A 23,110-nucleotide genomic window follows, 5' to 3' on the forward strand; every position below is an offset into this window, starting at 1 on the left:
TTAGCAGTCAACTCTCAATCCCTCTATCTTTCCCCAACCCCACATAATCACTAATCTATGACTGTCTCTAGATTTATTTACTTATGTTTACATTTTATATCAATGGAATCCTATGATATGTAGTACTGTGTCTTGTTTCCTTTCACTTAACATTGTGTTTTTAAAATTATTATTTTTGATTTAGAGAAGTTGTACGTTTACAGAAAAGTCATGTGAAAAATACAGTGTTCCCAGAGAGGCTGTCTCCACTGGGTTTCAGAACTTATCAGGTCTAGGAACCCTCTGGAGGTTATAGGTTTCAGAAGAGCAAAATATTTTTTTTGGCTTCCAATGTTTTGGAGCAACTAGAAGGAAAAACCTGAAAATGTGGAATGGTAACCTATACCAAACTTTGAGATCTGTCCTGTAACTACTTGTTAAGATGTACTTTGTAATTTATATGTTATATTTCACAATTTAAAAATGTTAAAAAAAATGCAACGTTCCCATATGTTTTGGTTTACTAAAGCTGTGGGAATGGAATATACCAGAAATGGAATGGCCTTTATAAAGGGAATTTATTATGTTATAAATTTACAGTTCTAAAGCTAGAAAAATGTCCAAACTAAGGCATCCAGGAAAAAATACCTTGACTCAAGAAAGGCCATTGTCTGTTACATGGGAAGGCATGTGGCTGCTGCTGGTTCTTGTTCCTAATTCTGTTGCTTCCAGTTTCTGATTCCAGTGGTATCCTCTCTAAGGATACCATCTGTGGGCCTTCACTTAGCTCCCCCAAGACACAACTCTGGATTCTGTCTTGCTTAGCATATCTCGGAAAGGCACGCGGCAATGTCTGCTAGACTCTGCCCATGTCTAAGGCATCTGCTCTCTGTCGCCATTCCAAGCATCTCCAAACATCCATGTCTCTATCAGCTCTGAAGTAACTGTTCTCCAAGCATCTGCATCTCCATCTCCAGATGTCTGTGTCTATGTCTTTATGTGAGGTTTCTCCAAAATGTTTCCCCTTTCAAAGGACTCTAGTAAACTAATCAAGACCCACCTTAATGGGTGGAGTCACAACTCCATCCAATCAAAAGGCCACACTCACAACCTAGGTGTGTCATCTCTCCATGGAAATAACCCAATCAAAGTTTCCCACTCTAAACAATAGGTCTGGCACCACAAGATTGGGTCAGGATTAATCCAAATGGATCTGGGGTACATTAAAAATTTCAAACCAGCCTACTATATAACCCCTTTGGTTGACATTTAGCATTAGTGTGTAACATTGTTACAACTCAGGAAAGAATATTGAAATAGTACTATTAACCACAGTCTTTAGTTTACATTAGGTGCATTTTTTCCCATATACCACCTTATTATTAACATTTTATGTTAGGTGTATTTGTCATAATTCATGAAAGGACATTCTTTTACTTGTACAATTAACTCTAGTCCATTGTCCACAACAGGGTTCACTGTGTTATACAGTCCCATGTTTTAACTTCTAACTTTCATTCTATTTATATACATGACCCAAAACTTCCTCTTTTAGCTAACATTCATATTCATAATTCATCACTGTTAATTACACTTACAAAAATGTGCTACCATAACCACTATCCATTTCTGAATCTTTACATTCAACCTAAATAGAAATTATGTGTAAATTATGCATCAGTCCCCCGATCTCTACCCCTAATCTATCCCTTGGTAGTTTATATTCTAGATTTTAACTCTATGGTTTTCTTATTATAATTAGTTCATATCAGTGAGATCATATGATATTTGCCCTTTTGTGTCTGACTTATTTCACTCAGCATAATGTCCTCAAGGTTAATCCATGTTGTTGCATGCATCAAGACTACATTCCTTTTTACAGATAAATAATATTTCATTAGGATGAAGTATTATCTCTAAATCAGTTGATAGACACTTTGGTTGCTTCTATCTTATGATAATTGTGAATAATGCCACTATGAATATCATGTGAAAATATCTGGCTGAGTCCCTGCTTTCAATTCTTCTGGGTATATACCTAGTAACAGAATTGCTGGTGTGCCAGTTTGAAAGGATTTGTGTACCCTAGAAAAGCCATGTTTTAGTCCTAATCAATCTCATGGGAGCAACAGCTTTTTCTAATCCCTATTCGGTACTATAGGTTGGAAACTTGATTAGGTTATATCCAGGGAGATGTGACTCAATCAGTCATGGGTATTAAACTTGATTAGGTGGAGACATGTCTCCAACCATTCTACATGGGTCTTGGTTACTTTACTGGAATCCTATGAAGGAGGAGACATTTTGGAAAGAGTCCCTTTTGAGAATGAGGAGAGAGCTGCAGAACCATGACAGAGTGACTAGAGAACCACAGAGTCCACCAGCCAGAAACCTTTGGAGATGAAGGAGAATGCTGCTGGGGAGCTTCTTGAAGCAAGAGGCCTGGAGAGGAAGCTAGCAGACATCGCCATGTTTGCCATGTGCCTTCCCAGTTGAGAGAGAAGCACTGAACATCACTGGCCTTCTGGAACCAAGGTATCTTTCCCTGGATGCCTTAGCTTGGACATTTTTATAGATTTTCTTTTTAATTGCAACATTTTCTCAGCCTTCGAACTGTAAACTAGCCATTTTTTAAATTTCTCTTTTTGAAAGCCATCCATTTCTGGTATATTGCATTCTGGCAGTTATCAAACTAAAACAGCTAGGTCACATGGTACTTATGAATTTAGCTTTCTAAGGAACTACCAAATTACTTTCCATAGTTGCTGCAGCACTGTGCTGGGCACTGAACACATGTGTGTTCCTATTTTCCCCACATCCTCTCCAACACTTGTATTTTTTTTTTTAAATAATATCCATTTTAAGGGTGTGAAATGATATTTTATTGTGGTTTTGATTTGCATTCCTCTAATTGCCAGTAATGTTGTGCATCTTTTAATGTGCTTTTTAGCCATTTGTGTCCTATTCAATGGAGAATGTCTATTCAAGTCTTTTGCCCATTTTTAAATTGTGTTGTTTGTCTTTTTATTTTATGTTGTAGGAGTTCTGTATATATTCTGGATATTAAACTCTTATTGGATATGTGGTTTTCCAAATGTTTTCTCCTATTGAATAGGATGTCTTTTTACTTTTGTCACAAAGTGCATTGATGCACAAAAGTTTTTAATTTTGAGGAGATTCTATTTATCCAATTTTTCTTTCATTGCTTGTGCTTTGGGTATAAAGTCCCCCAATCTCTACCCCTAATCTATCTAAGAAACATTGCCTAACACAAGATCCTGAAGATGCTTTCCTATATTTTCTTCTATGAGTTTTATAGTTCTGGCTCTTGTATTTAGGTCTCTGATCCATTGTGACTTAACTTATAGGGATCCTCTTCCATTCTTTTATCCAATTCTCCCAGCACCATTTATTGAAGACACTATTTCTTCCCAATTGAGTGGATTTGCCAGCCATTTTCAAATATCAATTACCTGTATGTGTGAGGGTCTATTTCTGAGCTCTCAATTAGATTTCAGTGGTTGCTATATCTATCTTTGTGCCAATACCGTGAAGCTTGACCACTGTAGCTTTGGAGTATGCTTTAAAGTCAGAAAGTGTGAGTCTTCCAAATTTGTTCTTCTTTTTCAAGGTATTCTTGGCTATTCAGAACCCCTTACCCTTCCAAATAAATTTGGTAATTGGCTTTTCCATTTCTGTGAGGTAGGTTGTTGGAATTTTGATTGGGATTGCATTGAATCTATAAGTCAATTTGGGTAAAATTGACATCTTAATTGTATTTAGTCTTCCAATCCATGAAAATGAAATGTCCTTCTTTGACTTCTAGGTCTTCTTTGATTTCTTTTAGTAATGTTTTGTAACTTTTTTGCATACAAGTCTGATACATCCTTGGTTAAATTTATTCCTAGATATTTAATTCTTGTAGTTGCCATTGTAAATGGAATTTTTTCTTGATTTCCTCCTCAGCTTGCTCATTATTAGTTGTTCTAGTTTGCAAGCTGCCAGAATGCAATATACCAGAAATGAAACAGCTTTTAAAAAGGGGAATTTATTGAGTTGCAAGTTTACATGTGAAATGTCCAAATTAAAGCAAAGCTATAGAAATGTCCAATCTAAGGCATCCAGGAAAAGATACCTTGGTTCAAGAAGGCTGATGATATTCAGGGTTTCTCTCTCAGCTGGTGACATCTGCTAGCTTTCTCTCCAGCCTTCTTGTTTCATGAAGATCCTCCCAGGGGAGGGGTGGGGGGGGGCATTTTCCTTCTTCATATACAAAGGTCTTTTGCTGCATGGGCTCTAAAGCTTTTTCCAAAATGGTTCCCTCTTAAAAGGCTCCAGTAAGCAACTCCACCTTGAATGGGTGGAGACGCATCTTCATGGAAACCATCACTTAAAAGTTACCACCCACATTTAGGTGGGGCACATCTCCACGGAAACAATAAAAAAAACTCCCATGCAGCAACATTAAATAAGGACTAAAGAACTTGGCCTTTCTGGGGGTATGCAACAGATTCAGAGACACCTTCTTTCCAAATGCAAAGTACATTAATTCCATAACAACATCAGAAAGGCTTAAACCATTTCAGTAACAATACAAATACAAGACAAAGTCAGAAACAGTACAAAATTTCATCAAAGTCAGCTACAGGTATGGTCTGTCCTAAGGCAAAATTCTGCTCTGGCTCTGGACCTGTAAAACTCAGGACAAGTTATTTGCTGCCAATATACAAAGGAGGGACAATCATAGGATAAATACCCCCATTTCCATAGGGAGAAATTGAAAGAAACATACCTGGGTCACTGGACCCAAGCAGTTTTGAAAACCCAGGGCAAAGTCCATTAGATTTCAAAGTCTGAGAGTCATTTATCTTTGAAGCTTTAGAAAGCAGTAGTCCAACCCTTTCCATGGGCCTTTGCAGCAGTCAGCCTCTTTCCAAATGCAACCTTGGGGGACATTGGGGAGACCATCTTTTTCTTGGCTCCACCCTCTCTGAGCATCAGGGCCGTACTTGGGCTCTCTGCCATCTCCGGGCACACGCTCAACTCCTCCATGTGGTGGCAACCAGGCTCTTCCCAACCCCCAAGGAATATGCTCCACCTCCTCCAAGGCCTGAGGTGGCACAACTCTTCTGCTCTAGTGTACAGGAACACTACTGATTTTTGTGTGTTGATCATGTACCCTACCACTTTGCTGAATTTGTTTTTAGACTTTTTGGGACTTTCTATATATATGATTATGCCATCTGCCTATAGTGAAACTTTTATTTCTTTCCTTATAACTTGAATGTTTTATTTCTTTATCTTGCCAAATTTCTCTGACTAGAACTCTGAGTACTATGTTGAATAACAGCGGTAACAGTGGACATCATTGTCTTGTTCCAGACCTTAGAGGGAAAGCTTTTAGTCCTATACCATTGAATATAATGTTAGCTGTGGGGTTTTCAAATATGCCCCTTATCATGTCCAAACACAGAAATATTAACATGGATACAAATACTATTACATCTACTATACAGTCTATATTCAAATTTCCTCAGTTGTCTCAATATTATCTTTTATAGCCTTTATTTTTTTAGTAGTCAACCAAGGATCATGTGTTGCATTAGCTGGTAAATGTTTTAGTTTCTTTGTGGCTAAAGCAAGAAATGCTAAACCAAGAAATGGGTTGGCTTAAATAATGGAAGTTTGTTGGCTCACAGTTTTGAGGCTAAGATAAGTCCAAATTAAGTCATCATCAAGGAGATGCTTTCTTCCAGAAGACTGGTGTCCTGGGGCTGGCTGCTGGCAATCCTTGGTCCTTGGCTCCTCTGTCACATGGCAATGCACATGGTGGCCTCTCCTGGCCTCTCCCTTCTCTTCCATGTGCTGTTGACTTTCAACTTCTGGCTGCTCCCTCTGTGGCTTTTTTCTCTCTGTGAAATTTCCCTATAAGCACTTCAGTAACAGGATTAAAATCCATCCTGGGCCATGCCCTATCTGAAATAACCTCCTTAAAAGGATCTATTTATAAGGGTTCACAACCACAGGAATGGATATAGTTTAAGAACATGTTTTTATGGGGTTCATAGCTGCAAATCATCACATCTCTTTAGATTCCTTAAATATAAGGAAGTTCTTTAACTATTTTCATCTGACATTTTTAAAGTATCTAGGCCAGGTATTTTACAGACTATTCCTCAAATTACATTTGTCTGACTATTTCTTCATGATAATATCTGGGTTAAACATTTTAGACATTTATACCGCATAGGCAGTGGTTGGTCCTGCTCAGTGCATCACCTCAGAAAGCATGTGATGCTGTCTCATTATCAACTGATTATTTGGTGAAGATGCTATCCCCAGATTTCTTCATTGTAATGGTACCCTTTCCTCTTTCTCACTAAAAGTCATCTGAGGAATGATATTTTGGGATTGTATGAGTAACTGTACCCCAATAACTTTTAACCCTATGGTTTTAGCATCATTGAGATCCTTGTATGAATCAATATTACTTTAGTGGTTTAAAATTGATGATTTTAGAGTGGTGCAATGGTGGCTCAATGGAAGAATTTTCACCTGCCATATCAGAGACCCAGGTTTGATTCCCAGAGCCTGCCCATGCCAAAAATAATAATAATAATAAATAAATAAATCGATATTTTAAAATTCTGTGTCATTCCTCTACAAAAATGATGTTTCCCCTCCTCCTCTACATTTACAATTTTGTTTTTAATATATTACTATGGTTGTGTGGATTTTTAATTATTTTCTGGTTACGTATTTTTAATTAGAGAAGTTGTAGGTTCACGAATAAATCATGCAGAAAACACAGGGTTTTCATACACACCCCTTACACACACATACAATTTTCTCTATTAATAACACCCTCCATTAGTGTGGAAACTTTTTTTAAAATTGATGAAACAATATTATTATGATTACACTATTAAATATCATCCATACTTTACATTAGGCTTCAGTGTTTCCGCTGTACAGTTCTTTGGTTTTTAAATATTTTTATTCGAGTGACATATACTACAAGCTACAATTTCCCAGGGCAGGCACACTCAAATGTGTGATTCAGTGGTGTTAATTACATTCACAATGTTGTGCTACCATCACCCCCATCCGTTACCAAAACTTTTCCATTACCTCAAATGGAACTTCTGCACCAATTAAGCATCAACTCCTCATTCCCTACCCCCACCCTGGCACCTAGTAAACTGTGTTCTAGTTTCTGAAAATGAATTTACTTTTTCTAATTACTTCTATTAGTGAGACCATGCAATATTTACCCCTTTGTCACTGTCTGGCTTATTTCACAGAAATGATACCTTCAAAGTTTGCATTAGTTTTCTGGCTGCTGAAACAAATACCATACAGTGGGTTGGCTTAAGCGCAGGAATTTATTGGCTCGTGGCTTCAGAGGACAGGAGCCTTGATTCTTCCTGCAGTAAGTATCATCTGGTTGGCTGGCTTTTCTATCCCACGGCAGCTTCCAGCTTCCATTGAATTCCAGCTCCCCATGGCTTCCCTCTTGTGTAAATGTTTTTTATGCTTGCAATGGCTTCAGCCATATTGAATTAAGGCCCACCTTCATTCAGTTTGTGCACACCTTAACTAATAACGTCTTAAAAGGACCTCCTTAAAGATGAAGTCACACCCAGAGAACCAGGAGGTTGGTCCTGAACAATGTTGTTGTAGAGGACATGATTCGACCCACCACAGTCCACCCTTTGAACCCCCAAAAGACATATTCTTTCCACAGTCAAAATATATTCATTCCATCCTTAATTCAATATGGCTGAAGCCATTGCAAGCATAAAAAACATTTACACAAGAGAGAAGCCATGGGGAGCTGGAATTCAATGGAAGCTGGAAGCTGCCATGGGATAGAAAAGCCAGCCAACCAGACGATACTTACTGCAGGAAGAATCAAGTCTCCTGTCCTCTGAAGCCATGAGCCAATAAATCCCTGCGCTTAACATCCCCAAAGGCTTAAACCATTTTAGAGCAATGCCAACCCCAAAGACTCACCGAAATCAGTTACGGGCGTGGTCCATCCTAGGACAAAATTCCTCTCTGATAGACCTGTGAAACCTAGAAAACAAGTCATCTGCCTCCAACCTGTAACAGTGGCAAGGCATAGGAGAGACATTCCCACCCCAGAATGAGAAATTAGAAGGAAAATAGCGGATCATGAGTTCTGAATAAATCTGAAACTCAGCACGACAAACTCCATTAGATTACAAGTTCTGAGAATCATTTATGACTTGATTCTTTGTCCTCTGGGCCTGATGGGCAGCCCCAAACCTTCCAAGCACTTGCCTAGGAACTATGCTCTCTCCAAACTCTGGGAGTCAGCTCTGCTGTTTCCTAGAATCGGAATAGTGGGAAGACTGTCTGCAAATGCTCTGGCATAGACCCCACACTCCAAGCATTTGGATGGCCGCACTCTCCTGATCACACAGTATAAGGCCCATACACTTCAAGTGCTGGCGCAAATGGCTTGCCCCATCCAAATGAAGGTGGGAACCTGCCTGCCCTTTCTGCACACATGGTGGGCGCTCACTTTCTTGGCCCAAGGAGATCTCTTTGGTCCAAATCCACCCAGACCTTGGCTTCCTTGATTTTGCCTTTGAAATCATTCTTCTTTCAATTCATCCCTTCTATATCATTTTCAGGCGTTGCTTCTGTGCATACAAATTTTATAAAATCCTTGTTGGCTGGTATTCAGTTCCAGGCAGCCCAAACTATCAGCCAATTAAACTTTTCACAGATCCTCCCTGGGATAGCTGCATTTCCAATCCTGACTTCCACTGGAATGGTTGTCTGGATCCAAGCTCAGTCACACCTTCGTTAGCACAGGGCTGTTCACTTAAACCCTATATAGAACCTGTTCTCTGGGGAGTCATTTCCCAAAAGCTCAAGGAAGTCTTTGATAGTCCCACTTTTGACCCTAATCCCAGAGCACACTATTTGGATAGACTGAGAATTTTCAAAATGATCAATTGCTGCTGCTTTTTCTTTTCTTTTTCTTTTTTTTAAGAAAACAAACGATACACTTAGAACCACCAAAAATGGAAATCTTAGCTTAACCATAGGTATATTGACCAAAATTTTCCATATAGTCATCATAAAGCCTGTGTTTGTGCAGTAAGTTTCATAAACTAATTTAAAATTAAGGCAACAAGGAAAAAATCTACAAATTCAGACAGAAAAGTTCTTAAATTCTAAGTATTAAACACTAACTTAGATACCATTTGATCAGCTGTCAAAACTGTGAATATTCTCAAAATATCAAGTAGAAAGTTCTTACAAATATCTGCATTGCTATAGTAATGACCTATGTTACTAAATATTTTCTTGATTTCAAGAAAATATGAAAATACAAATATTTTTACAATTAACATACGGAAATTGTAACTACCTAAAATGGATATCTTAGCTTATCCATAGGCATATTAACAGAAAAAAAAATCTAAATAATCATTGTAAAGCCTGTTTGTACAAAAACATGTTTCACAAACCAACTTAAAATTAAAGCAAAGAAAGAAAAAATCTATAAATACAGATATCAGAGTTACTTGAATTCTAAATATAAGCAGTATCTTTAACACCATTCAATTAACTCAAAACCACGTGCATTCTCAAAATATCAAGTAGAAAGTTAGTACAAATATCAACTTTTCTATAGTACTGAGCTATGTTACTAAATATTTTCAAATTTTTGATTTCAGGAATTTATTTTATCTAATATTACTATAACTACCTATAGTTTTTTAAAAACTTTTTTGTTGTAAAATACAGTATATACACACACACAAGTATATATATGTATACATAAAGAAAAGCAACAATTTTCAAAGCAAACCCCAACAAGCAGTTACAGAACAGTTCCCAGAGTCTGTCATGGGTCACCATGCCCTCCTCCCAGATTTCTCCTTCTAGCCACTCCAAAACACTGGCAGCTTTATCAGAGTCATAATAATGGAATCATACAGTATCTGTCCTTTTGTGCCTGACTTATTTCACTCAGCATTATGTTCTCAAGGTCCTTGCATGTTGTCTTATGCTTCGGGACATCATTTTGTCTAAATGCTGCATACTATTCCATTGTATGTATATACCACATTTTGTTTATCCTCTCATCTGTTGATGGGCACCTGTATTGTTTCCATCTCTTGGCGATTATGAATACTGCTGCTATGAACATCCATGTGCAAATGTCTGTTCGCGTCACTGCCGTTAACTCTTCTGGGTGTATATTGAGTAATGGTATTGCCGAGTCATAGGGCAACTCAATATTTAGTTTTCTGAGGAATCACCAAACTGATTTCTACAGTGGCTGAACCAGCTTACATTCCCACCAACAATGAATAAGTGTTCTAATTTCTCCACATCCTCTCCAACATTTAAAGTTTCCTTTGTGTTTAACAGCAGCCATTCTTAAAGTGTGAGGTGATATCTCATTCTTGTCTTAATTTGCATTTCCCTTATAGCCAATGAAGATGAGCAGCTCTTCAGGTACTTTTTAGCCATCTGTATTTGCTCTTCAGAAAAGTGCCTATTCATTTCCTCTGCCCATTTATAATTGGGTTGTTTGTTCTTTTGTTGGTGGGCTGTATAATTTCTTTATGTACACAGGATATCAAGCCTTTACCTGATATGTGGTTTCCAAATATTTTCTCCCGTTGAACTGGCTGCCTCGTCACCTTTTTAGCAAAGTCTTTTCATGCACAGAAGCTCTTGATCTTGAGGAGTTCCCATTTGTCTATTTTTTTTTTCACAGCTTGTGCTTTAGGTGTAAAGTTTAAGAAGCTAATTCCTATTACTAGATCTTGAACATGTTTCCCTACATTTGTTTCAAGAAGTTTTATGGTGCTGACTCTTACATTCAGGTCTTTGATCCATTTTGAATAAAGTTTTGTATAGGGTGTAAGATAGGGTCCTCTTTCATTCTTTTGGCTGTTGAAATCCAGTTCTCCCATGCCCATTTATTGAAAAGACTATTCTGTCCCAATTCAGTGGATTTGGGGGCCTTATCAAAGATCAAATGTCCATAAATTTGGTAATTGCTATTTCTTTATGCTTAAGAGTTTAATACTCAACTTATCCCTATCCTTTCATAACTGCAAAGAGAAACCAGGCTCCACTTTCCACACTTAGCTTGGAAATCCCCTCAGCTAAATATCCAAATTCATCACTTGCAAGTATTGCCTTCTATGAGAATATCATTTTAGCAAATTCTCTGCCATTTTATAACAAGAATTTCCTCCCTTCCAATTCCCAGTAGCACATTAGTAATTTTCTTCTAAAGCCTTATCGGAGGTATCATTAAGGCTCATATTTATATGAAAATCTCTTCAAAGCAATCTAGGCCTTTTCTATCAAGCACCTTACAATTATTCTAGACTTTACCCATTGTCCAATTCCAAAGCTATTTTCACATTTTTAGGTATTTGTAATAACAGCACTCCACTTTCAATTAAAAAAAAACTTCACAGTGTGTTGGTTTAACAACAGGAATTTATTGGCTCATGGTTTCAGAGACTAGAAGCCTTGACTTATCCCAGGGTTGCTATCTTCTGGTTGGCCAGCAATCTTTGGGGTTCCTTGGGGAGGTAGTTCCTTAGTGTGCTGCTATGTACCCTAGAAAAGACCATGTCCTTTTAATCAATCCCTGTAGGTACAAACCTACTGTACGTGGGAACTTTTGATTAGATTTTTTCTGTTGAGGTCTGCCCCTGGGTGGGTCTTAATCTTTTACTGGAGTCCTTTTTGAGAGAATAAAAGACAAAAAAAAGCTCAGAATAGCTAAGAGATGAAATTCAGAGGTGCTCCCAGAGCAACACTCAGAGAAGTTGAGAGAAAAAGCCACAGGTGGAGAAGCCAGAAGTTGAATCAATGAAACCCAGGAGAAAAGGATCAGCAGATGTCACCATGCGCCTTGCTATCTGACAGAGGGGTTGCCGATAATCAGTCTTCAAGGAAGGTATCATCCTGCTGATGCCTTAATTTGGACATTTTCACAGCCTTAGAATTGAAACTTGTAAGCTAATAAATCTCCGTTGTTAAAAGCTAGTCCATTTCTAGTATATAGCATTTTATCAGCTTTACAAACCAAAACATTTGGCTTTTCCATCATCTGGCAAGGCGCATAATGGTGTCTTCTCACACTTCAGGTTCTGCTGACTTTCAGCTTCTGGCTGCTTCTTGTGGCTCTGCTTCTATGTCCAATTCTCCTTGCTTGAAGGAATTTGAGCCATAGTGAAATGAAGCCTACCCTCATTCAGTGTGGGTACATGCCAACTAATAACAACTTTAAAGGTCCTTTTTACAAATGGATTCACATTCATAAGACCAGGTGTTGGGACCTGAATATGACTTTTTCAGGGGACATAATTCAATGAACCACAATGCTAACCTATATTGTCACATGCATCATATTTTCAATAACTTTTGTGACTGAATAATATCCCCTTGTGTGTATGTGTAATATATATATGCCACGTTTTGTTTATCCATGTATCTGTTGATAAACATTTGGGTTGCTTTTGGTAATTGTGAATGGGCTGCTATAACATTGGCATGCAAGGGTTGGTTTGAGTTCTTGTTTTCAGTCATTTTGGTATATACCTAAAAGTGGATTTTCTTGGTCATGTGGTAATTTTATACTTAGTTTTCTGAGGAACCACCAAGCTGTTTTCCACACTGCCCACACAATTTTACATTCCCACTAAATGAAGGAGTGTTCCTATTTTTCCACATCCTCTCTGACACCTGTTATTTCCTGTTTTTTTTTTAAGTAGTAGCCACTTTAATGAGTACAAAGTGGTATCTCACTGTAGTTTTGATCTGTCTAATGGTTAATAATGTTGAACATATTTTCATGTGTTTATGGGCCATTTGCATATCTTCTTTAGAGAAATTTCTATTCAAGTCTTTAGCCCATTTTTAAATTAGGTTGTTTGTATTTTTGTTTTGAGTTGTAGAATGTTGATATATATATATATATATTCTGGATATTAAATCCTTTTTGGATTGTGGTTTCCAAAGATGTTCTCCCATTCTGTAGATTGTCTTTTACTTTCATGATAGTTTTTTTATGCACCAAAGTTTTTAATTTTAATGAAGAGCTATTTAAATATTTTTTCTTTTGTTGACTATTCTTTTGGTCTAAAGTCAAAGAAACCATTGACTAACACAGCATTCTGAAGATGCATCCCTATGTTTTCTTTTAGGAGTTTTATAGTTTTGGTTCTTATATTTAGGTCTTTGATCCATTTAGAGTTTAATTTTATGTATGATGTGAAGTATGGGTCCAACTTCATTCTTTACATTTGGAAATCCAGTTTTCCTAGCACTATTTGTTTAAAAAACTAGTTTTCCCCATTGGGTAGACTTGACACCCTTGTCAAAAACCAATAGATTAACAGTGTGAGGATTTATTTCTGGACTCTTAATTTAATTCTGTTGTTCTATATGTCCGTCCTTGTGCTAATACCATGCTGTTTTGATTACTGTAGCCTTCTAATAAGTTTTAAATTTCAGAAAGTGTGAATTCTCCAATTTCATTCTTCTTTTTCAGGATGATTTAGCCAATCAGTGTTCCTTTTCCTTCTATGCAAATATGATTGGCTTTTCTATTTCTGCAAAGAACGCTATTGGAATTTGATTGGGATTGCGTTGAATGTATAAATTGCTATGGTTTAAAATCATTCATAGCTATTTGATTCTTTTAGTTGCTATTGTAAGTGGACTTTTTTCCTTGTTCATTAAAACTGTATAGAAACACTTCTAAAGTTTTCATGTTGATCTTGAACCTGACATTTTGCTGAATTAATTTATTAGCTCTAGTAGCTTTATTGTGGAGTTTTCAAGATATTCTATATATAGGATCATGCCATTTGCAATTGTGGAAAGTTTTCCTTCTTCTTTTTCAATATATATGCCTTTTATTTCCTTTTTTTTTTTTTTTCTTTTTTTTTTTCCTAATCGCCTTGGCTGGAACTTCCAGTATAGTATTGAATAATAGTAGTGATAGTCGGGATCCTTGTCCAGTTCCTGATCCTAAGGGAAAAGCTTTCAGTCTTTCACCAGTGAGAATGATGTTGGCTATGGGTTTTTCATATATGCTCTTTATCATGTTTAGGAAGTTTCCTTCTATTCCTAGTTTGTGAGTGATATTATCAAGAGGAGGTGCGGGGTTTTTGTCAAATGCCTTTTTTTTTTTTGCATGAATTGAGAGGATCATGTGGTTTTTCCCCTTCAGTGTATTAATGTGGTGTATTTCATTAATTCATTTTCTCATATTGAACCATGCTTGCATACATAAGATAAATCCCACTTGGTATAATTCTTTTGATGTGCTATTGGATTTAGTTTGCTAGTGTTTTGAAGAGGAATTTTTTACATCTATATTCATAGTGGGTATTGGTCTTTAATTTTCTTTTCTCTTGATATCTTTATCTGGCTTTGGTTTTACAATGATGTTAGCCTCATAGAATGAGTTGGGGAGTGTTCCTTCCTCTTCAGTTTTTAAAAAGAGTTTGAGCAAGATTGGTATTAATTCTTCTTGGACTGTTTGGTAAAATTCACCAGTCCTGGGCTTTTCTTCATCACAAGATTTTTGATTATTGATTCAATCTCTTTACTGGTTATCGGTCTGTTGAGATCTTCTTTTTCTTCTTGAGTCAATGTGGGCAATTTGTGTGTTTCTAGGAATTTGTCCATTTCATCTAGGTATCTAACTTGTTGATGTAAATTGTTCACAGTATTCCTATGATATGACAGAGATTTCCTTGAGTGTCAGAAGCTAACAAACCCAAAAAACCAAGTCAAAAAATACCATTTTATGTTGTTTTCAAATTGGCTCTGCTCTGGCCGATACTCTCTTTCAGAGCTTTAGTCCTCCTATCAAGAAGATCAGTCTGAGGCAAATGTGAATTTCAGGGTCTTTTCCATCTTTTCTGAGTCTGTGTCTTATCTTGGGCTTGGGCTTGTTTGTGGCCTTAGGAATTCCACTGTTTACAGAAATTCAAATCCTTCCTCTAGTGCAACTGAAATAGACTTTTTCCCATTCGCACAAGCTCTGTTGTGTTACAGGAAGCTGGTAATCCTTTGCTCCAGGCCTCTTTGACTTAATTGTGTCCTATAATACTTTAGCTGTCTACATGCTGCTTCTGCCTGCAGGACAAGTTCTGGGAGTGTAAACTGAGACAAGGTTCCTGGTTCAGTCTTTTAAGCTGCCACTTGATAGATTGGCACCAATGCACAAGCACCGCAGTATACACATCATGGTCTGTTCCCTCTGGGACAGGGTCATAGACCCATAATGGCTCCATACTGTGCCAGTAGGGGTTGGGACAAGGGCTAGCAAGCAAGCCACAAGCTCCTCCTTCTGTCTTTTTGTTGTTGTTATGTTGTTTTGGCATGGGCAGGCTCCGGGAATTGAACCTGGATCTCTGGTACGGCAGGTGAGAATTCTGTTGCTGAGCCACCCTTGCCTGCCTTCCTACTGTTTTTTTGTTTTGTTTTGTTTGTTTTTCTTTTTCTTTTTGGCATGGGGAGGCACTGCCTCCTACTGTTTTTTAAAGCTGAATTTTCTTGAGTTGGCACTCACCCAGTTACTGCAGCCCTTTAACTGTTTTCCAGAGTTTTGAGGAAGAGGACTCTGCCAGTTTCTGCTTGATGTTCAAAGTTTCTGTGAGAGAATGGCATCTTGGAGCAATTTATACTGCTATCTGGGTTGACCAGAAGTCTCAATGCATAGATTTTTTTTTTAATTGAAAATTGATCTAGATTTGATCAGAAGGTCCCCTTTAGGCTAGTTTTTGTGTCCTTCTGATATATCCCCATCATTTTTTAGAGAACTCCCTTTATGTTCTGGTGTAAAAAGATGTTCTGAGTTCATTTTGTACTTCCCTGTTTGTATCCTTGGATTCAACCATTTCTTTAAGGAATCTTGTATCCTTTTAACAGCAAATGATATTTAGAGCCCATCATCTGGGTATTAGGTATGTTCATTGTTACTGGGTATTATTGTCTCTCTGGTAAATGTAAAGGACTATTTTGTTTCCTCTTCAGTTTTTTAAAATGTGTGACTATTGAAAGCAAAAATTATATTGCCTGGTGGAGTTTTCAATGCATAAGGATAAAACATAAGTGAAAATATGACATAAAGTTCAGTTGTGGGAGAAATAAAGGACTTTGTATGTCTGTCTAACTTCTATATTTCACTTGAATGTGAAAAGTTAGCAACTACTAAAAAATAATACTAAAGTGTTAGCCAAAATTTCAATGATATATTAAAATATAGACTAAAATATGGTCAAATAATCCAAAAGAAATCTGAAAAGGGAGGGCAGAGGAACAAAAATAGAGTTGAAAAATAGAAAACAAATATTTGCTCTTGTTAAACTTATGTAAGTAGCAGAGAAGCTTAGCCTACCTATAGGTATGCCTAAGAGTTACTTCTGGAAGACCTCTTTCATTGCTCAGATGTAGTCACAGACTCTCTCTAAACTCAAGTATGTAAGTGAAATCGTTGTCCTCTCCCCTATGTGGGACATGACATCCAGGGATGAAAGTCTCCCCGGTGGCGTGGGATATGACTCCCTGAGAGGAATCCAGTCCTGGCACCATGGGATCAACAATGCCATCCTGACCAAAAAGGGGAAAAGAAGTGTAACAAATAAGGTATCGATGGCTGAGAGAGTTCAAATAGAGTCTAGAGGCTACTCTGGGGGTCACTCTTATGCAAGCTTCAGTTAGACATTGCTACCTATCATGACTTGCCAAATCCTAACCAAAACTATTCCTGCCAATCCTCAAGAATACCTAGGGCAATATATAAGATTCTAAAACGGTTTCATGAAATAATGTAACTTTCTAGAAACCTACAACCTCCAGATAGGTCCTTGGACCAGATAAGTCCTGAACCTAGGGGGCCCAACCTCTCCAGAACATGAGCTAGTTCCATCTCCCTACCCCATATTATTGACAGCTCCTCCCAACATGAAAAAGTTTGAATGAGCATAGTCCAAATACCCCTACAGAGTGGGGTAGAAAGACCAAAGGTGATGGTGGAGTTATACAGAGAAGGTAGGGTTTAAACATAAAGTATGATTGCTGAGTCGTTATATTGATATTTCTTTTAGTCTCCAGTATCTTATAGCAGCTAGAAGTAAAACCCTAAAATTGTGGCATTGTAATCCATACAAAACTCTGAAATCTGTTCTACAACTAATTGTTGTGCTATGTTTTCAGTTATATTGCTTTTTTGTATATATGTGATTTTTCACAAAAAAGAAAAAAAAGTTGATTGTGATGATAAAAAATATTTATTCCTTCTAGCCTCCAATGCTCAGGAGCAGCTAGAAAGAAAAATCTGAGATGATGGTATGGTAGCCCATGACAAACTCTGGGATCTTTCCAACAAGTAACTACTTGTTTAAGAGTACTTTGAAAACTATCACTTTTTTCTTTCTTTGCTTTGTATATATGTTATATTATAAAATAAAAAAGTTAAAAAAAATGGCCCAGTCAGATGTACTATGCATATATTATAGGTACACTATGTAATAAAACAATAATTCTATAAACAGAGCATTATTTTTTAGTCACAGCCTGCTTTTTTGTAGTATATAGATTTAACCAATAATCTACACCAAATAAAACCATGATTTGAGACAGCTGAGAGTAAAAGCTGCTGGGAAGAAATTGGCCAGTAATCTGGTTGTCTAGCAATCTGGTTCCTTCTTGTCAGGTACCAGGTAAAGATTCAGATCTCTGATGTCTTTTCTGTACATTAACAGAAGTGCATCAACTTTGCAACTATCAGATCTGGTATTGAGTTCATTGCTTGCTAGCTGCTTGCTTATGGCAAATTGTTTACCTTCTCAGTTACTGTTTCACTGTCTGCAAAACTGGAATAATAACGCCTGTTTCACTAGACTGTAAAAGTGATTTAGATAATATCCCCCCCAAAAGGAAACAACTAGTAAAATGGTAGAACTAAATAAGCAAAATAAATAAATAAATAAAAATTTACAGTACATACTAATGGTCTAACTCTTCAATTAAAAAGCAGAGATTGACAGAGTAGATGTAAAAGCAAGACCCTCCTATATGCTGCCTTCAAGTAACACAATTTAAATACAAATGTACAGATAGGTTTAAAGAAAATAAATGGAAAAACATATGCTATGTAAACAGCAATCATAAGAAGGTTAAAATGACTATTTTTAAATCAGGTAAAATAGGATTCAAAACAAAGAGTATCACCAGGGATAGAGACATTCTAAACTGGTAAAAAGGACAGTTCATCAGGAAGATATACAATTACAAACATATATGTGTCTAAAACAGTGTCGTGGCTTGGATTGATGTACCCTAGAAAAACATGTTCTTAATCCGTTCCTGTGGGCATGGACCCATTGTGAATAGGACCTTTTCAGTTAAGGTTTTCCCCATCCTGATCAGGATGGGTCTTAATCCTATTATTGGACGCTTTATAGAGAAGATCACAGAAAGATGAGGTCACAGGTATGAGCAAGAAGCTGGAAGTCAGTGGAATCTGGAGGAGAAAGGAGAAGTTGTCATGGAATGGGAGAGCCGAGGAACCCAAAGATTCTTGTTCAGCCAGACCCAACCCTGGGCAGAAGAAACCCTTCTAGCCCTGGAAATCATGAGCCAATAAATTCCTATTGTTAAGCCAACCCTTTATATGGTATTTGTTTTAGCAGCTGGGAAACTAAAACACCCACTGAGAATGTACAGTCCAAGTACCATGTACAAAAGTTAGTTGGATTACTTTTTTCTTTCAATATAAGATAACTAAATATTATCAATTTGATATGCAGATAGGTTCACTTGCTTCATTTATATTCAACTTTAAGGTCTTTTTCCCATGTTTGATGACACTTTTATTTTGAATAAAATATTTTCAAGTGTTGAAAATGAAAATTATACAAAAAGTGTACTTAGAGAAGTTTCTTTCCCTTCCTTAAATCTTTCCCCTAGTACTTTCTAGCACTTCATATCCTTGTAGGTTACTAATTTCATTGAATTTTGATTTATCATCCTTGTTTCTTTTTGCAAAAATTGGCATGTTTTATTTTGCTTTCTTACAAAAATATATAGGTTATTATCTATTTTATTTATTTATTTTTGCATGGGCGGGCACCAGAAATTAAACCTGGGTCTCTGGCATGGCAGGCAAGAATTCTGCCACCGAGCCACCTTTGCACCACCCTTATTATCTAATTTTTACTTAAAAATAAAAAAGAATATCCTGGAAATTATTTCATATCAGTTCACAGAGACATTTCTTATTCTTTTTAGCTTTATATAGTCCATTGTATGGCTATACCAAAGCTTATTCTACATATATTTATATTCCATGGATATGAATGTAAATTGTTCCCAACATTTTATTATATAAATAATACTACCGTATATAAGTTTGTGCATTTTTCCCCTATTTTTGGCATGGATCTTCAAAATAAATTAATAGAAGTTGGATTATTATGTCAAGGGTTAAATGCATACATAGTTTCATTTGATATTGCCAAATTCTTTCTCCAGGGTTGATCCATTTTTGCACTTGCACCAACATGGTATTTGAGTGCCTATTTCCCCATATCCTTGTTAAGAGTCTGCTTTGTCAAGCTTTTGAAATTTTGCCAATTTCATAGTTGCAAAGTGGTTTCAGTGTTATTTTAATTGGCATTTATCTTATTCTGACTAATATTTCATAGTTATGAGGAACATTGGTATGTCTTTTTGTTTGTTTGTTCACTATCTATTGAGACATTTTTCTCTTGATTTTTAAGAATTGTTTACATACAAGAGATATTACCCCTTTAACTGTGAAATGTATTGTAAATATTTTCCCAGTGTATAATGTGCCTTTTTAACTTTATTTATGGTGATTTTAGTCATGCATAGTTTCTTTTAAGTATTTGAATTCATTAATATTTTATTTGGATTTTGACTCACAATAAGAAGTTTTTCCCCACTCCTGGATGGTAAAGCAATTTACTCTACTCTCCTTTACTACCTGTGTGGTTCCAATTTTATACCATACATCTCTGGTCTATTTGCAGTTTATTCTTAGATATGGTTACAATTTTATCCTTTTGGCTGGTTATCCAGTTTTCTCCTCATCTTTTATTTAAAAATCCATCTTTTCCCTGTAATTTGAGATGACACCTTTATAAATATGCTAAATTTCCTTATGTACTTGATCCGTTTTGTACTTTGTACTTTGTTTTAGTGGTCTGTCTATTGCTGCAGCAATTCCATACTCTCAATTATAGAAAGAGCCTCTGTGTTTTAATCTCTATTATCTTATTTTCCATTTTCCATTTGCTCTCCATTCCTTTTATTTTTTTGTCCTTTTATAATTTCCATTAAATAGATCAAATTCTTATGCTTATTTAAAAGTTATAATTTCCATTTTTATTCTTATGGTGGTTGCCTTTAATTTAAGATTCTTACTGATTTTTGTTGATTTATGTCTAAAATTTTAGTTTTAGGGTGTTATAGATATGTCTTTGTCTCTATTTGATCCTTGCTTTTTTAGACATTAATAAACGTTATTAAGTAATTTAATCATTCTTCCATTCTATTTCTCTTGTAGGAGTTTCCTGGATTGGTTTCTCTTTATATTTGAGTACTCTTCCAAGAGTGTTTTCAAAATAGGATTTAAAATTTTTTATTTATTTATTTTTACATGAGCAGGCACCAGGAATCAAACCCAGGTCTCTGGCATGTCAGGCAAGAACTCTGCCACTGAGCCACCATGGCCTGCCCAAAATAGAATTTTGTATGGCAAACTTCTGAGGCCTTCTGTTCTTGTTTGAAAGCTGCTGGAATGTGATATACCAGAAACAGAATGGCTTTTAAAGGGGGGGATTTATTAAGTTGCAAGTTTACAATTCTAAGGCTGTGAAAATGTCCAAATTAAAGCAAGGCTATAGAAATGTCCAGTCTAAGGCATCCAGGGAAAGATACCTTGGTTCAAGAAGGCCGATGAAGTTCAGGGTTTCTCTCTCATCTGGAGAGGCACATGGTGAACATGGCAATGTCTGCGAGCTTTCTCTACAGGCTCCTTGTTTTGTGGAGCTTCACCACGGGCATTTTCCTTCTTCATCTCCAAAGGTCTCTAGCTGCATGGGCTCTGGTGACACTGAAGCTTTCTCCAAAATGCTTCCTCTTTTAATGGATTCCAGTAAACTAATCAAGACCCACCTGGAATGGGTGGAGTCGCGTCTCCCTTTAATCAAAAGTTAATACCCATAACTGGGCGTGCTATATCTCTGTGGAGACAATCTAACAAATTCTCCAAACTACAGTATTGAGTAAAGATTAAAAGAAGGGGCTGCCTCCACAAAATGGATAAGGATTAAAACATGGTTTTCCTAGGGCACATGATCCTTTCAAACTGGCACACCTTTTGTGACTGAAAATATCCTAGCGGTACTCTTGGGTTGTAAATGATAATATGTCCTGCTATAAAATTCCAAGTTGAATGTTCTTTTGCTTTAATACTTTGAAAATATTTCTCTGTGCCTTCCTGCATTTAACACACTGTTAAGAAATCTGATGAAATCTGAGACTTTATCATTTTAGGTGACAGTTTTTCCTTCTGGAAACATTTGGAATTTATTCTGTATCTTTGATGTTTCTTATTTTCACTAACATATGTGCAGGTGTGGGTATATCCTTATCCATTCTATTGGGCAAGCTATAAATCCTTTCAATCTGAAACTTTTTTCCTTATTTCTTCAAATATTTTCTCCCCTTTTTTTTATTACCTTGGAACTTCATTATTTGGATATTAGTATTTCCCTTTACCTTTAATGTGTCTTAGTGCAAAAAAAACCTTTTTGTGTTTAATCTTTTTTATCTTCTCACGTTGCCTTTTGGGAGTATTCCTCAATGTGAGCTTCCAGTTCAGTAATTCTGTCCTCATGAGTATCCATCCAGTTATTTATCCCTTCTATTTATTTCATGTGTTACAGCTGTTCAGTTGTCTTTCTTTCAGGGTGGTTTTGTTTCTCAAGGTCAAATCATCCTGGCCTATAACTTTATGATCTCTTGGGACAATGGTTACTCAGTCTGGTAGTGTGTAGTGGTGGGTCTGAAGTCCTAGTCTGTTACTTTCTGGTTAACTTAAAGAGGAGGGAGATGAGCCCTAAGGCAGAAAATCCCTGATTCCACAGAAAACCTTTTGATTTGTCCCAATCACCACCATTCCCCTACCTCTCCAATTTACCCCTATATATGCTCCTTCCTCACTGTGCGCCAACTCTGTCTGGCATTTTCCTTTGCAAGAAGCAGACTTTGTACAGCCTCCAACACAGAGGCTGGAGGTCCAACAGAACTTCCAACAGATCAGTCAGAGTCTAACAGCAGCTGGAAGCCCACCTCTGGTCTCATTGGATCTCAGCCAGCAGGATTTTAGGACTTTTCTAATAATGCTCTTGGAATCCTGGAGGCAGACAAAGATCATCTCAAGGTAACTGTGTGTGTGTTTGTGTGTGTTTGTGTGTGTGTGTGTGTGTTTGTGTGTGTGTGTGTGTATGTGTAGAGTGGGGGTGGGGATGCCCAAGACTCTAGAGCTTCCCCCAACCTTTCTCCCGCTAGAGCTTCTGCCCTCCCTGTCCCAATTTACCCACCCACCTCTCGCCTCCACATGCACAACTGTTCTCAGTTTTTGGGATCCTTCTCTCTCCCCAGGGATTACTCACAGTATTATTTATAGATCCTCAGGTCCCTGTATTCTTTTCTCTGCTATACTTTCTCCAAGGTTAATTTTGGGGGAGAAAGCCAACAACCTATACCAATTTGCCATCTTGTCAGAAAAATAATTTTGTAATGTGTTCTTTTTTTGGGTAAATGCTCTGTCTCTGTGATATCTTCTCCCTCTCCCTGCCTTTCCATTTCGGTATCTGGGTAACAAGGGGGTTTACAAGACCTCATGAGCCTGGGGAGAGAAGGATGAAAAATGATTTATCTGGACTGGTGCCTGGCTTGGAGACTGCTGGTAGTGCTGTCTCGTTTTTTTGTGTGTGTGTGGGTTTTGGGGGCACCATACTGTCATTCACCATCAAGGATTCTGTGTTAATGGATGAGATTTGCC

General features: G+C 37.0%; 1 long non-coding RNA gene across 2 annotated transcripts in view; it reads left to right on the top strand.

Moving 5' to 3' along the window:
- LOC143680995 (uncharacterized) overlaps positions 1 to 23,110 on the top strand; it is a 146,892-nt gene that overhangs the window by 77,812 nt on the left and 45,970 nt on the right. The window lies entirely within an intron of this gene.

Source organism: Tamandua tetradactyla, chromosome 4 (genome assembly GCF_023851605.1).
Source record: "Tamandua tetradactyla isolate mTamTet1 chromosome 4, mTamTet1.pri, whole genome shotgun sequence".
Lineage (NCBI taxonomy): Eukaryota > Metazoa > Chordata > Mammalia > Pilosa > Myrmecophagidae > Tamandua > Tamandua tetradactyla.